The 13,347-nt window shown below is 43.5% G+C and overlaps 1 long non-coding RNA gene across 1 annotated transcript in view; it reads left to right on the top strand.

Annotated features, from left to right (window-relative positions):
* The first annotated feature begins 3,317 nt into the window (after positions 1-3,317).
* Positions 3,318-13,347, top strand: part of LOC123480019 (uncharacterized) — a 68,103-nt gene continuing 58,073 nt past the window's right edge. The window contains exon 1 of the long non-coding RNA XR_006655872.3: positions 3,318-3,471. This is a non-coding gene — a long non-coding RNA (uncharacterized lncRNA). The remainder of the gene's footprint in view (positions 3,472-13,347) is intronic.

Below are 13,347 nucleotides of genomic sequence, written 5' to 3'. Positions count from 1 at the left end.
AGACTGGTTAAAATTCAGGTTTTGTTTTGATATTGCCTATCCTATCCCCTGCCTCCTCTCCCACCCCCTAATATAACTCAAGGGTAAGTCCTGACTTGATGATGTCATCAGCTCATCTCTCTTGCCAGGAAAATTCAGAGATAGGCATGTGACCCAGTTCCGGCCAATGAAATGAGAAGAGATCTTTGGAGGTGTCTTCTGGTATTACTTTCCCACTCTTATCTTAGGAAGAAATTTACAGTAAGAACAGTTCTACCTTTTGGCTTGACTTTTCATGTCTTCAAGTGATGTCAAGAACAATGGCAGCCATTCTGAGACCTTGAGGAGAGCTAACTAAGGACAAGGTCGACAAGCTGAGGACGGCAGAGTGGGAAGATGAGAAGAACCCAGGTCCTTGACAACGTGAAACATTATCGAACCATTAAATTAATCTCTGCACCTGCTGCCTTGAGACTTCGTCAGGAAATACTATATTTTCCTTGTTGTATAAGCAAGTAGAAACAAGTTTTCTGTTATTTACATCAAAGTTATCTTAACAAAAACATAAGATGTAAGAAGTTTATTTTATCACATATAAGAGAAGAGCTCATCTTTAAACTGGGAGTGACTTTACTTGTTTGGATGAGAATATTTAAGTCCTCTGCTATTTCAACATGTGTATTATTTTAAGAATACAGGGTATAATATTACTCAATATTATTGAGAACAAATACCAAGTAACTCAACATTTTGTGTCACTAAACGTGAGGAATGGCTTCTTGGAAAGAATGGTATTTAATCTGGGCCTGGAAGGATCAGTGGTGTTTGAACAGCTGGAGATTGGGCACTCTAGAGACTTGGAAGGGTAACAGTGTGTTTGGGGGTATGTAATGGTAGGCAGATAAGGCTGGAGCTGGTTAGGTGCAGACTGTGGAGTGTCTGGAACGCCTTGCTGGGAAGTTTGGGCCTCCTCTCCTCAGTGGTGAGAAACATAAGAGAGATTTGAGCAGGTCACCACTTGTTGGTTCTGGATGAAGCACCTAGTATGCATTTGTTAAAGCACCTAGTATGCATTTCATCTATATTTTTGCACAGTTTAATGAAAAATGTACATGATCTTAAGGACAATCAAAATCCATTTGCCATTCTAATTTGGATTCTATATTTCAAAGTGACTGATTAACTAGCCATTGTTTTCCAAAATGTTCAAAACCAGATGCAAGTTCTCTAGAGAGACCACTTGGAGGCCGGAAAACAACCTGTGTAAGGCAGTCAAGTGCAGACACCTGGGTGTTGGTGGGCACGAGAGTTGGATGGAGGGTCTGATACTCTGGGAGGGGAGAGATGTCTTGCCTGTGTCTGCAAAGAGATGTCTTAATGGAAAAGGGCATTGGGGAAAAGCTGCTTAGAGCCTTGGGATGGAATAAGACTGGAGATGAGTGTCCAGAAAGAGAAGCTGGAAGTGTGAGGTTCTATTTTAAGTGCCCGGGAGTCGACCCTCTTCAGTCGTGTTACTGATGAAGAAAGGGAAACAGAGCAGGGAAGAGATCTGCCCAAATTTCTGGAGTTTTTCATTTGCTTACTACTTTACATTTTCTCTCAAAAAGGAATTAACCTTAAAGATAACCTGGAGTGAACATGAGGCATCATGACTTCCCTGCTGGTAGAGATGGGCTAGAAGGAGACTTGCCTAACCCTCAGCCCTCTCATTAAGAGTACTAACTCCTGCAGATCAGGCTACTCGAAGAGTAGCTCTCCCCTGGCTGCCTCATCCAAGGTTACCAGGAGCTGAACACAGTGAAATCACACACAGCCCCAGGGTATCATCCCGCTGAAGAAGTGGGAATTATTTCTGTGTCTCTTTTAGAGCAAGGAAGCACTTCCCAGAACCCCCCAGCAGATGTCCTCTTGCCTGGAGTTGGCCAGTATTGGTCACATGCTGTTCCTGAACCAAGCCCTGGACAAAAGAAGGGGTTGATCAAACAGATTTAGACTCTTTAGGATTTACCCTTCGGCCACAAGGGAGATAAAGGAATGGCTTGGAGGTAGGGTGGGAGAGTGAAGGAAGGGGTATGGATGGGGCAGCAGTATCATCTGCAAGAAAGGACCAGGAAAGGCGTGCAGCAGAGTGGTTGAGAGCTCAGGCTCTGGAGGGAGGCAGGCCTGCTTTCTCAAGCAAGCTCCATAGCTGGCTTCCCTAAGCCTCGGTTTCCAGGGGAGCAATAGGGCTGTTGAGGCAAAAATGCTTTACTCCAGGTAAAGCAGTGGCATAATACTTTGTGCGTAATAAACTCTCAGTAGATGTTTAATATTATTGTTGCTGATACTGTTGTTATTAACAAAAGTAACTTAGCTCCTGTCCTGGAGGAGCTCACAGGAGTCCACAGGTAATGACCCGAGCTGTCACAGGCAGGAGGTGACTTCTTGCAGGGAGCACGTCTTCCCCCCTTTATGCCAAAGGAAGCAGAGAGGCTCTGCAAGGACTGCTTCCCCTTCTGCACACGACTTGCCTCTCTTCCCATACGGATCGCTCAGCTAGGGCAGAGATTTGGGAGGGGGTCCTGCCGCAGCATCCTCATGGGGGTAGCTGGACCCGAAGGCCTGGGGAGAAGGGAGCACAGCACACCCTTTCACCTCTGCTCAAGAGACGCAAATGGGGCTCTGGGGATGCTTTCACCCAAATTCATCACCATGGACAGGGTGGTCGGGGACCAGTGGGGTCCAGCATCTTCCATGAGGGTTCAAGGTTACGAATCCTCCCCACGGTGTAGTCTACTTTCCTGGCATTTCCACACATTAATTAGATGACAATTAAGAGGCCGAGCATTTGCTTAATATTCGCAAGCAAATCTTAGCGGTTCCGTAGTTCTCAGCCACCCCCACCTGCATTTCTACTTCCAAACCGAGGTCCACTCGGGCCCTCGGAGCCGGCGCAGGTCGGCCGGGTCCCGGTCGGGGCGGCGCAGGGGTGCGGGAGAGGAAGCCGCGGCAGGCGGGCCGGTTCATTGTGTCGGCGGCGGCGCCCCGGGCCTCCGCCCGCAGCCGGCGGCTGAGCAGAGGCAGGCAGCTGAGACGGGCGAGCCATTTGCATTCGCCGGCAGTCATTTTTATACTTCGAGGTAATGAAGTTGTCAGCAGCGCCCCGAGTGTGGCAGAGCCTGATATTCCAATACAGCTGCCCGGCTCGCCCTGCCCCCCGCGCGTCCGCGAGGCCCGGGAAGAGCGCCCGGCGCCCGCGCCCCTCTGGGCGGCCGAGCCCGCCTGCGTGCGCCGCCCCGAGCCCGCCTTCCGCTCCTGCCCTCCGCCTGGCGCCGTCGCTCTCTTCCCTTCCTGCCCCCTCGTTTTTGTCTCGTTCCCTCTCCGCGCACCCCCTCCTGCACCGTGTCCCTGGGAAAGACTCAGCCCCAGAGACCAGCGACCCCACCCGGACTGGCTGCCCGTGACCCCACACACCCCAGACTCTGGCCCGCTGCCCTGCGACAGCACATTTGGGTAAGAGGTAGTGGCAGCGAGGCCACCACCCTCGCACTTCCCGCTCAGCTCGCTTCCCGTGCCGCAGCAGCGCCTGGCTCTCCTCTTCACATCCATCTCCAAGAGATAAGACCTAAGGCTGAGTTATCATTTTGGCCTAAAGTGGTTTTTCTCCCATTTCTGAATGCCTATTTGTACTTATTTTTATGACGACAAAGCCCAAAACACATCTGCCCCCTCAGGGAGCTAAGAAAAAGCAGGTTCAGCACTGGTAAGGAAGTGAGGTGGAAAGCTAGACCCACACCTGCTCTGAGATAGGTAGGTGACAGAGGACAGCTGGCCTAGAAGCCACTGGGACTCGTTTTCCTAGGGCTCTGTAGCTGTGCTGTCCACTGGGGCAGCCACTGGCCAGCAGGTTACTGAGCACCCGAAATGGGGCTAAAATCCTTGCTGAGACAGACGGTAAGGGAAAAGGACAGACTGGATTGTGAAGGCTGTATGAAAGGGTGTTTGGTGTCTCAGTAATTATTTTCAAATGCTGATTGGCTATTGAAGTGATACTATTTTGGATGTATTGGGGAAATAAAATATGTTATTAAAATCTACTAAATCTGATTCTTTTGACCTTTTTAAAAAAGGATTTTACTCATGTCTAGAGAGAGGGGAAGGGAGGGAGAAAGAGGGAAACAACGCCGTGTGCGATATCCTGTGTGGCTGCCTCTCTCGCACGCCCCCAGCTGGGGACGGGGCCCACAACCCAGTCAGGTGCCCTGGCTGGGAATCAAACTGGTGACCGTTCAGTGTACAGGCAGACGTTCAGCCCTCTGGGGTTGAGCCACACCAGCCAGGGCTGATTCTTTTTACCTTTTAAAATATGTGGCTACAAGAGATTTACAATGACGTATGTGGCCCACCTTATATTTATACTGGACTGTCTTGGTCTAGAGGCTTAAAATGGAGCTTTTCTCCAACCTTCTCACCTTCCTCTGCAGGTGCTTTGGAACAGAGCAGGGAGAGAGGGAAAGTTCTTGGATATTAAGCATCAAACGCCCCAGAAAATAATTAGGAAGTAATTGGGATTATATCGAAAACCTTGACGACACAGTAGAAGCGGTTTAGACTGCACAAACTGGCTGTTCCTTTCTTTTTGTTCACTGTGACGGAAGACCCACATTCCCACCTCCGTGGTGCCACAATTCCATGGACCAATTGTCCGTGTGCGAAGTTGGGCCTCTAGGAGTGTTTTGTGCCTTTTAGGGCTTATTTGTCGAACACTAAACTTGCTGACATGCCATTTAGAAGAGTGAATACTGTGTATGCACTGTAACAACTCTCTCATAAGTATTTTTGGTGTACATTGTTCCTTAGCACACACAGGCTGCAGAGTAAGGGCTCCCGGAGTGTGCATCGACACGATGCGCTGCAAATGATCCAGGCATGGGGGAGTCCCCGGGTGCGCATTGACTCCACACACGGCCACCGCTCCTGCAGGGCCTTTATGGGGAAGCTCGCCAATGATCCGTGCATTAAGGACTCCCTAAATACACATTGGCACGATAGACTGGAGTTGTTTGGGTCTATCGTAGCAATGATCCGGGGATAATGGCGGTGTCTTATGCACTTGCATTGAGATTGGAGTGCTAGTGATCTTAATGGCAGAACCAGAACTGCCCCAGTTAAGTCCCATTGTGACTCCTGGTGCAGAGTGCATGGTTCTTTGACCTCCTCCATCGTGACCATGTGGTGTTGCTGGTGTTTGTTGATGTTTTAACTGCCACGATAGAATTAGCTGCCCACCCCCCAAATGTGCTTTTTGTAATTCAATACCTGGATTGCGGTGGGAGATCGTGTACTGATGGTTTCATGGGTTAATAATAAGGTAAAGACGTTGGGAAGGTTATATTTAAAGTCAAAAGGTGGTTTGGGCAGAATAAGTTTGGGAGATGTGTATGAATTTGAGAGTTAATATGGAAAAAAATAACCTCAGTCCTGAGAAAATCTAGTTGACTAAACTGAAATGGAAATAACAAGAAGGTGGTAAAAAAAATGGAAGACACTGTTAGAAACCATAAAAGTAATATATTCAATGGTAAAATAATTGAAACGTTGCAGAAGTGTGTGAAATTAAAAATGAAATTCTCCCATCCCTTCTTCTATGCCATCCACTGTTTTTTAATTTAATCTTTACTTTTTCCATTACCATTTCGTTCCCTTATACCCCCTCCCCCCAGTCATCACCACACTGTTGTCCATGTGCATGAGTCCTTTTTCCTTTTTGCTCAGTCCCTCCACCCCTCACCTCCCTTCCCCCCTAGCTGTCATCCTCTTCTCCATCTATGAGTCTGTCCCCATTTTCCTTGTTAGTTCAGTTTGTTCATTAGATTCCACCAGTGAAATCATATGGTATTTGTCTTTCTCTGACTGGCTTATTTCACTTAGCATGATGTTCTCCAGGTCCATCTATACTGTTGCAAAGGGTTAAATTTTCTTTTTTTATGGCTGAGTAGTATTCCACTGTGTAAATGTCCCATAGTTGTTTTATCCATTCACCTACCGATGGACACTGGGGCTGCTTCCATATCTTGGTGATTGTAAACAATGATACAATGAACATAGGGGTGCTTATGTTCTTTTGAATTAATGTTTTGGATTCCTTTGGATATATTCCCAGAAGTGGGATAGTTGGGTCAAAAGGCAGATCCATTTTTAATTTTTTGAGGTATCTCCTTATTGCTTTCCACAGTGGCTGCACCAGTCTGCATTCCCACCAACAGTGCAAAAGGTTCCTCTTTCTCCACATCCTCGCCAGCACCTGTTCATTGATTTATTGATGATAGCCATTCTGACAGGTGTGAGATGGTATCTCATTGTGGTTTTAATTTGCATCTCTCTGATGATTAGTGCCATTGAGTACCTTTTCAAATGTCTACTGCCCATCTGTATGTCCTTTTTGGAGAAGTGTCTGTTCAGGTCCTTCACCCATTTTTCAATTGGGCAGTTTGTTTTTTTGGTGTTGAGTTTTGTAAATTCTTTATAAATTTTGGATATTAACCCCTTATCAGATGTATTGGCAAATATATTCTCCCATACTGTGGGTTGTCTTTTTATTTTGTTGGTGATTTCCTTTGCTGTGCAAAAACTTTTTAGCTTGATGTAGCCCCATTTGTTTATTTTTTCTTTTGTTTCCCTTGCCTGGGGAGATATATCTGATAAAGTATTGCTATGAGCCATGTCCAAGATTTTGCTGCCTATGTTTTCTTCTAGGATTTTTATAGTTTCAGGTCTAACATTTAAGTCTTTGATCCATTTTGAATTTATTCTTGTGTGTGGTGTAAGCAAGTGGTCTACTTTCATTTTTCTGCACGGATTTGTCCAATTTTCCCAATACCATTCATTGAACAAACTATCTTTAGCCCATTTTATGTGCTTGCTTCCTCTGTCCAACATTAATTGACTATAAAGATGTGGGTTTATTTCTGGGTTTTCTCTTCTGTTCCATTGATCCATTGTGTATATTTTTATGCCAGTACCAGGCTCTGCCATCCACTGTTATAATTTCTGTTAATAATTTTAACATATTCTTTCATATTTTTATACATATACAAATATATGTTTCTCTTCTTTGTTCACACAAATGGGTAACTACCAAACATCACTCTTCAATGTCTTGGATTTTGAGTTAATAATATGTGAACATTTTTTCTTTTCAGAACATTTAGATATGTTGCATCCTTTGTAATGATTCCTTGGAATTCCAAGGTATGGATGTCACAGTTTTTAAATTCATGCCATTTCAACCATCACTGCAATGAATATCCTTATAGATTTGCAGATTTGTGCCCATATGTTCATAGGATAAAATTTTGGCAGTGGAAATGCTGGGACAAAGGGGTACACATTTAAAATGGTGATACATATTGCCAAGTTGATAACTAGAATGTTTGTACTACCTTACACTCCAACTAACAGTACATTATTTTCCCACTCTGGGCCAGCACAGCATGCCAGCGTGGAGAACACTTCCAATGTGTGTGAGTGAATTTTCCCACCAGGTTCTCCGCTCAGCTGTATGGTGAGAGCACTGGGGGCTGTGATAGTTGCAGTGAAGTACAGAAGTCAGACTACAGTGTAGGAAGTCCTGTTAGCTGCAGTAAGAAATGACTGCTCCACAGGACACACTGAGACCAGCTGAACTTTGGTATTAGGCTATCAATATGGGCGGACTGGAATTAGATCATGTTACTCATCATGCAATAAATATTTTTTTGGAAGTTAGAAGTGACTTCTCCCCTGGATTGTAAGCTCCTTGAGAGCAAAAATTTCTTTCCCTTTTTTTTTAAAGAAGATTTTATTTATTTATTTTTAGACAGAGGGGAAGGGAGAGAGAAAGAAGAGAGAAACATCAAAGTGTGGTTGCCTCTTGCGTGCCCCCTACTGGGGACCTAGCCCGCAATCCAGGCATGTGCCCTGACTGGGAATCAAACCAGTGACCCTTTGGTTTGCAGGCCGGCACTCAATCCGCTGAGCCACAATGGCTGGGGCTAAAGCTTATTCTTTTCATCATTGTGGCTTCCCCAGAATTATGGAATGGAGCCTGGCCAATTTTTTTTCCTTTCTTTTTTGTTGTTTATTTGCTTTTTTAAATTTGGCCATTGATTGTCCACCATATTCCTGGCTGTACTTGAAGCTAGAGATTCAAGATGGCTGACATTTAATCCTTGTTCCCAGCACCTCCAGGTGAGAGAGACAGAGAGCTGTAAACCAGTTTGAAAATGCACATAGTACAGCAAAGTGAACAATGAGCAACTAACTGTGAAGGAATAATAGTTTCCCCAAAGTTTGATACTCGAGCTGGGTCTTGGAAGATGATTTGGGAATGGTTTCCAGACTAGCAAGGAAGGTCTGCTAGACAGAGGAAACCACAATGGGAGGGGTGGAGCTTTGTGGGAATGTTGGCATGAATGGCTCCCAGGGGTGTGTCCCCCAAGGAGGGGATCACTGCTTACTTATGAGGGGACCTTGATCAGTGTCCTGGAGCATAAAGGAAGTGAGTATAGGGAAGAAGTGGGGTTCTCATTCAGGCTCTGTATCTGAATTGTAGTGGGGCATTTGGAAGCCATGGAAATCCTGTAACTTTTAAGTGCCTCATTAGTAAAATGGGATGTTTATTTAGGCTAGATCATTTCTAATATGTTTTTTCAGCTTTAAAATTCTATGGCCCTGAGCTGCAGGACTTGAAGTTGCCTGTAAAACCTTCATCTGTCCTGTGTGCCAAGGAGCACTGTGTGATATCTTGGGGTATTCCTTTAAGATGGTAGTAAATGGCAGTTAAAATTTGCTGGGCCTAACTCACCTGGCCACTTCCTGTGATTTCAAACACTGCATGTACTTGTTGGCAAAAAAACCAAGAAACAAACAAACAAAAAAACAAAAAAACAAGCCAGAGCATAAGACTAATGAGAATGAAGAAAACAAAACAACAGCACACAGTATAAATCTTTGGATAATTACTCTTCATGTGCAACTAAATCCTATCGTCACTGAAAGTGGTAGGCACTGCTTAAGTGGTTTCACTGAAGTATATTGCAGAACTGGATGTCAAATGTCCTGTTTCTTGGAATTCACATGCTGAGTGAATTTCATTGGATTTGATAAGCATGCCATCCATGTCGCCGTCTGTGGTTGAGGGAAACATTTTGACTGAGATAATGCCTACAGAGACAGAGAACCCTCTAACCTATTGATAAGAGACCTCCCTCCAAGCTGACACTAATAGTCTTTGAGAATTATTACTCAGACCATCTTGCCCAAAAGAATGAGGAACTTGGAATAAGTCTGTGCTGACTTCCAGATGAACTGTATGTAATTCCCCCAGTTTTTAGGCTCAGGGTTTTCCAAGTTGTGTTTGAGGCTCTCTAGAAGCAAACAAAATAAACATAAGCAGCCTTCCCATAGGACCAGATATATGCCATAGTAACACACCTTGTGACGAGTGACTTGCCTAAGATCAGGGAGTTTGGTGAAATGACTAAGTTACTGAAGAAAGATGTCTTGCCAGTCCTATTGGTCACTGTCCAGAGTCTTGAGTTTTACAAGTGAAAGCAAGAGGTCGAAGAGGCTCTGCTGCAGCCTCGAAGAGTAGGGCCATCTGCCCCACATGCTGATGTTGGGGATTTCCAAAATAGCTTCCCATGAGATTATCTCATATGAGGAATCCACAGAAACAACCTCCAAGAGGAACTCCTCTTGGAACCAAATTTGAGATTTTCATTGGCACGGAGCAAGGCCTGGGCACTGGAAATAAATTCTGATTTTCTCAGAAATCAAACAGCAGCACAAGGTTGTTGAGAATGTGAAGAGTGAGAATTCTTACCTCTTGGGTAGGCAGGTGGCAGTCCCAAGTGATTGTCAGGATTTGGGGGACATGCAATCCTTATTCAGACAGCAATCTTTCATCAATGACTCACTCCCAGATTCAAAGAGGAAAATAAAGATTTTGGGGAAGAATGATCATTTTGAAAGAGTGTGTCCCTTACCCAGTCTGAGGTAAGGCCATGCATGCCAGAGCATGTCATGTAACCATGGGGTGTTAGGAAGCTTATGCATTTTTATACCAGTGAGGACCAGGAGGTCCAAAAGTACCCATGGGGGGACCATGAGCAGCACATAAAAGTAAGGCCAGTTGTTAGTGCCTAACTGATGAGAAATCATCCTAAATGTCTTTCATGGCCATTTATCAAGAATATCGAGACTAATTTCACAGTACTTGTACAGTTGGTAGTTCTGGAACTATATTGTCACTGAAGTTGGTCTCCTTGGGGGAACTGGGGAAAGAACAAAGTTACATCATTGAGAATTAGTGTCCAAAAATTCTTAGATTCTTATGATCTAACAAAGTGACTAGACTATATCTAGGTGCTTCCTAGGCATTGATCAAATAATGAGTGAAGAAGGAAGGAAGGAATGACCCATTGTTAGATAAACAATAAGGAGGTAACAGAATTGTTTTCTTATCTAGTATAGAATACCTATGTATGAAGGGAGAAAGGACTGAAAGCCTAAACATATAGGTAGTAGGACCTAGCTACTTGTCCCTAAAAGTTGAAAAAAGGGAAAAGAACAATTAGAAAAACTGATCAGTTTCTAAGGTCTTTAGATCCTTTGAAAAATCCAATTGTAGGAAGATCTCTCAAGTTGACTACATTTAAATCTAAACATGTCATCCATTGACTCGAAATCTTGAGTTTTTAATGCAACAAGGTGGCTTTGAGTAAGTCACCATGCCTAGTGAACTGTGCTAGTGTCTCAGTACTTAATGCCTGTAAAGCTCATAACACTAAAGTGAAAACTGAGGGAACAAAGAGCCCATAGTAGAAACTTGCAAAGTTTATTCCAACTTTATGAGAAAAGCAGATTGTCAAGATAAGGCAGAAAAGTTCCAATAAGGAGTCAGAATTTTTTTTTTCACCTTAGAAAACATATGTGGCATCTTCAGTAAATGAAATTGGGACTGCACACAGATTGAGTTCCTGTGAGAGTCACTTAACTGCAGAAGACAGAGCCCCCACACTTCATTCACATCAAGGGGCTGCAGAGAATTCAGTGTCATGCCCAGAATTGTTTTCCTGACATAAAATGCAAGAGATCTTGAGAAGAAAACCTAGATAATATTATAGCTTCATTTGGTACCAGTATTTTAGCATCAGATCCTAAGGGGCCACCAAAGCTGGGAGACAGGGAAAGCAATCCTTCAGTGGGTACTGTGGCTGCTTTTAGGGTGCACTGGATATTTCTACATCTCCTGGTAAATTTGAGATAGTCTCCCAGTGTACTTTTTTGCAGGTTAAAATGTTTTGTGATTGAATATGCTACTACAGTAGTTTTCAAGCTAGGGTTAGCAGGGGAGACACATCAAAGTGCTTGTAAAATTTTAAAGGCAAATTCCTTTACCCCTGAAATCAGCAACAAAACCTCCTCCGGTGATTCTTAAGCACATCCAACTTGAAAACCCTGTGGTTGGGATTGCAATGATGTGACCTAAAGTGATTGGTTGGTGCCTTTAAATATTGGAACTTATTTGCTGGAGGACATAGGCCTGGTTAAACAAATGTTTATTTTTAAAAAGAAGAACAGCTTTACTATTTTTCTCAATAGAAAAAAATGGTATTTGCTCATATAGAAGAGTCAAACAATGTTGGAGGATACAAAAAAGAAAATATTTTATATACGCCTTTTAGATTAGTGATATTAACTCTTCAAAATCATATTTGTTGCAAATAATTTTCTATTTGTCATTTAAAAATGACAGGGGTTTTACACTTTTTAACAAAATAAAATTTATCAAATTTCCCCATTTATATGTATTACTTTTGACTTATGATAAGAAAGGCTGCCATTTTCCCTGGATAATAAAAATCTTCATCTTTTTTCCCCCTGTTACTTTTATAGTTCCAATTTTTACATTTACATTGTTGATCCCTCTGGAATTTAACTCAGTATAAAGAATGAGGCTGGGATCCAGCTCTATTTATTCTTTCCAAATGGCTAGCTAGGTTTTTTCAAGACCAATTCTTTAATAATTTATCTTATTCCCACGGATATAAAATGCTGCTTCTATTATATACTAAATGTCCATATAGACTTTCTACCATGGCCATTTGATCACTCCGTATTTCGGTGCCAGGACCACACATTTTAATATCTCATTACTGTTTGTTTTTAGAAATTTCTTGGCTCTTCTTGAATGTTTATTCTTCCAGATGAACTTTAGAATCATTTTTCAAAGTTTCAACGAAAATCCTGTTGGGGTTTTCGTTAGAGTTGCATTTAATTTATAGATCAGTTTGGGGGAGAGGATTAGCTTCTCTGCAATTCTGAGACTTGTGTGAGAATGAGACGCGATTTTCCAATTGTTCCAGGCTTTGTTTGAAATGTCCCTCGGTGTGTGTCTCAGAAATGGATTTTGTCCGTTTCTTGTAAAGCTTGTTTCTGGGTAGTTTACGGGGTTTTGATGGTTTTATGACTAACCATATGGTGTTTAGGTATGGGCTTACATAAGCTACCCTCTGGCAGGGAATGTAAGCTTGGAGCTGGATTGCCGTGTTTTAGGGAGTCAGCATACAATGGAAGCCTGTGTTTCGGAGACAAACCCGAGCGGATCTTTGCTGTAAGTTCCAGGTTACCATGAAGCTTTGGGAAGATTCTCCTCTCTGAGCCTCTTTTCCCATCTGTACAATAGGAAACCTGGCAGGGCTATGTAAGCGTCAGCAATGATACTTGGATCCCCTAATGTGGAGGTTAGTACTTACCGCATCCTCAGATAGGGGAGCTGTTCTGAGGGCCAGGCTAAGGAGTTCATTTCAAAATTCTTTACAAAGTTGAGATTCCTTGAAGCTTTCAAAAATGTATCTGTATCCAGAGATTTAAAACATGCTCTAAAACAAGCACCGTTCTAACAGCCTTCTCTCTCTGGCCCCCCTTCCCATCAGAGCATATTTGACGTGAACAGCAGAGAGCTCATCCCGTGAGTGAATGGTTCTGAGCACCATCACCCCTGGAAGGTTCGGTCCCAGCCACATCACAATGGGAGGCCTGGGTCTTTCTTCTTACACTGTTAACTAATGGTTGCTTGGAGAATTGGGGGAGGGGCTCCCATGCGTTAATGGCTTAGAAAAATGCATCTGAGGTACACAGACCATTTGGAGCACCCAGTTAAGAATGATTTGCCACATACAGGGGAGCTCAAAGAAGGCTTTTACGATCCTGGGTGTTCAGCTAAACCAATAGTTAGCCCCACAGACTTAATGGCGTAATCACCAACATAACCCATTCAGCATAATGGTCTTTTAATACTGAAACAATTACTTTGGATAATAAAATAACACTTTTAATTTGCTT

The sequence above is a fragment of the Desmodus rotundus genome, chromosome 6 (genome assembly GCF_022682495.2).
Source record: "Desmodus rotundus isolate HL8 chromosome 6, HLdesRot8A.1, whole genome shotgun sequence".
Classification (NCBI taxonomy): domain Eukaryota; kingdom Metazoa; phylum Chordata; class Mammalia; order Chiroptera; family Phyllostomidae; genus Desmodus; species Desmodus rotundus.
The sequence above is the reverse complement of the archived record's forward strand: the minus strand, read 5'-3'. Positions and strand labels throughout refer to the sequence as shown.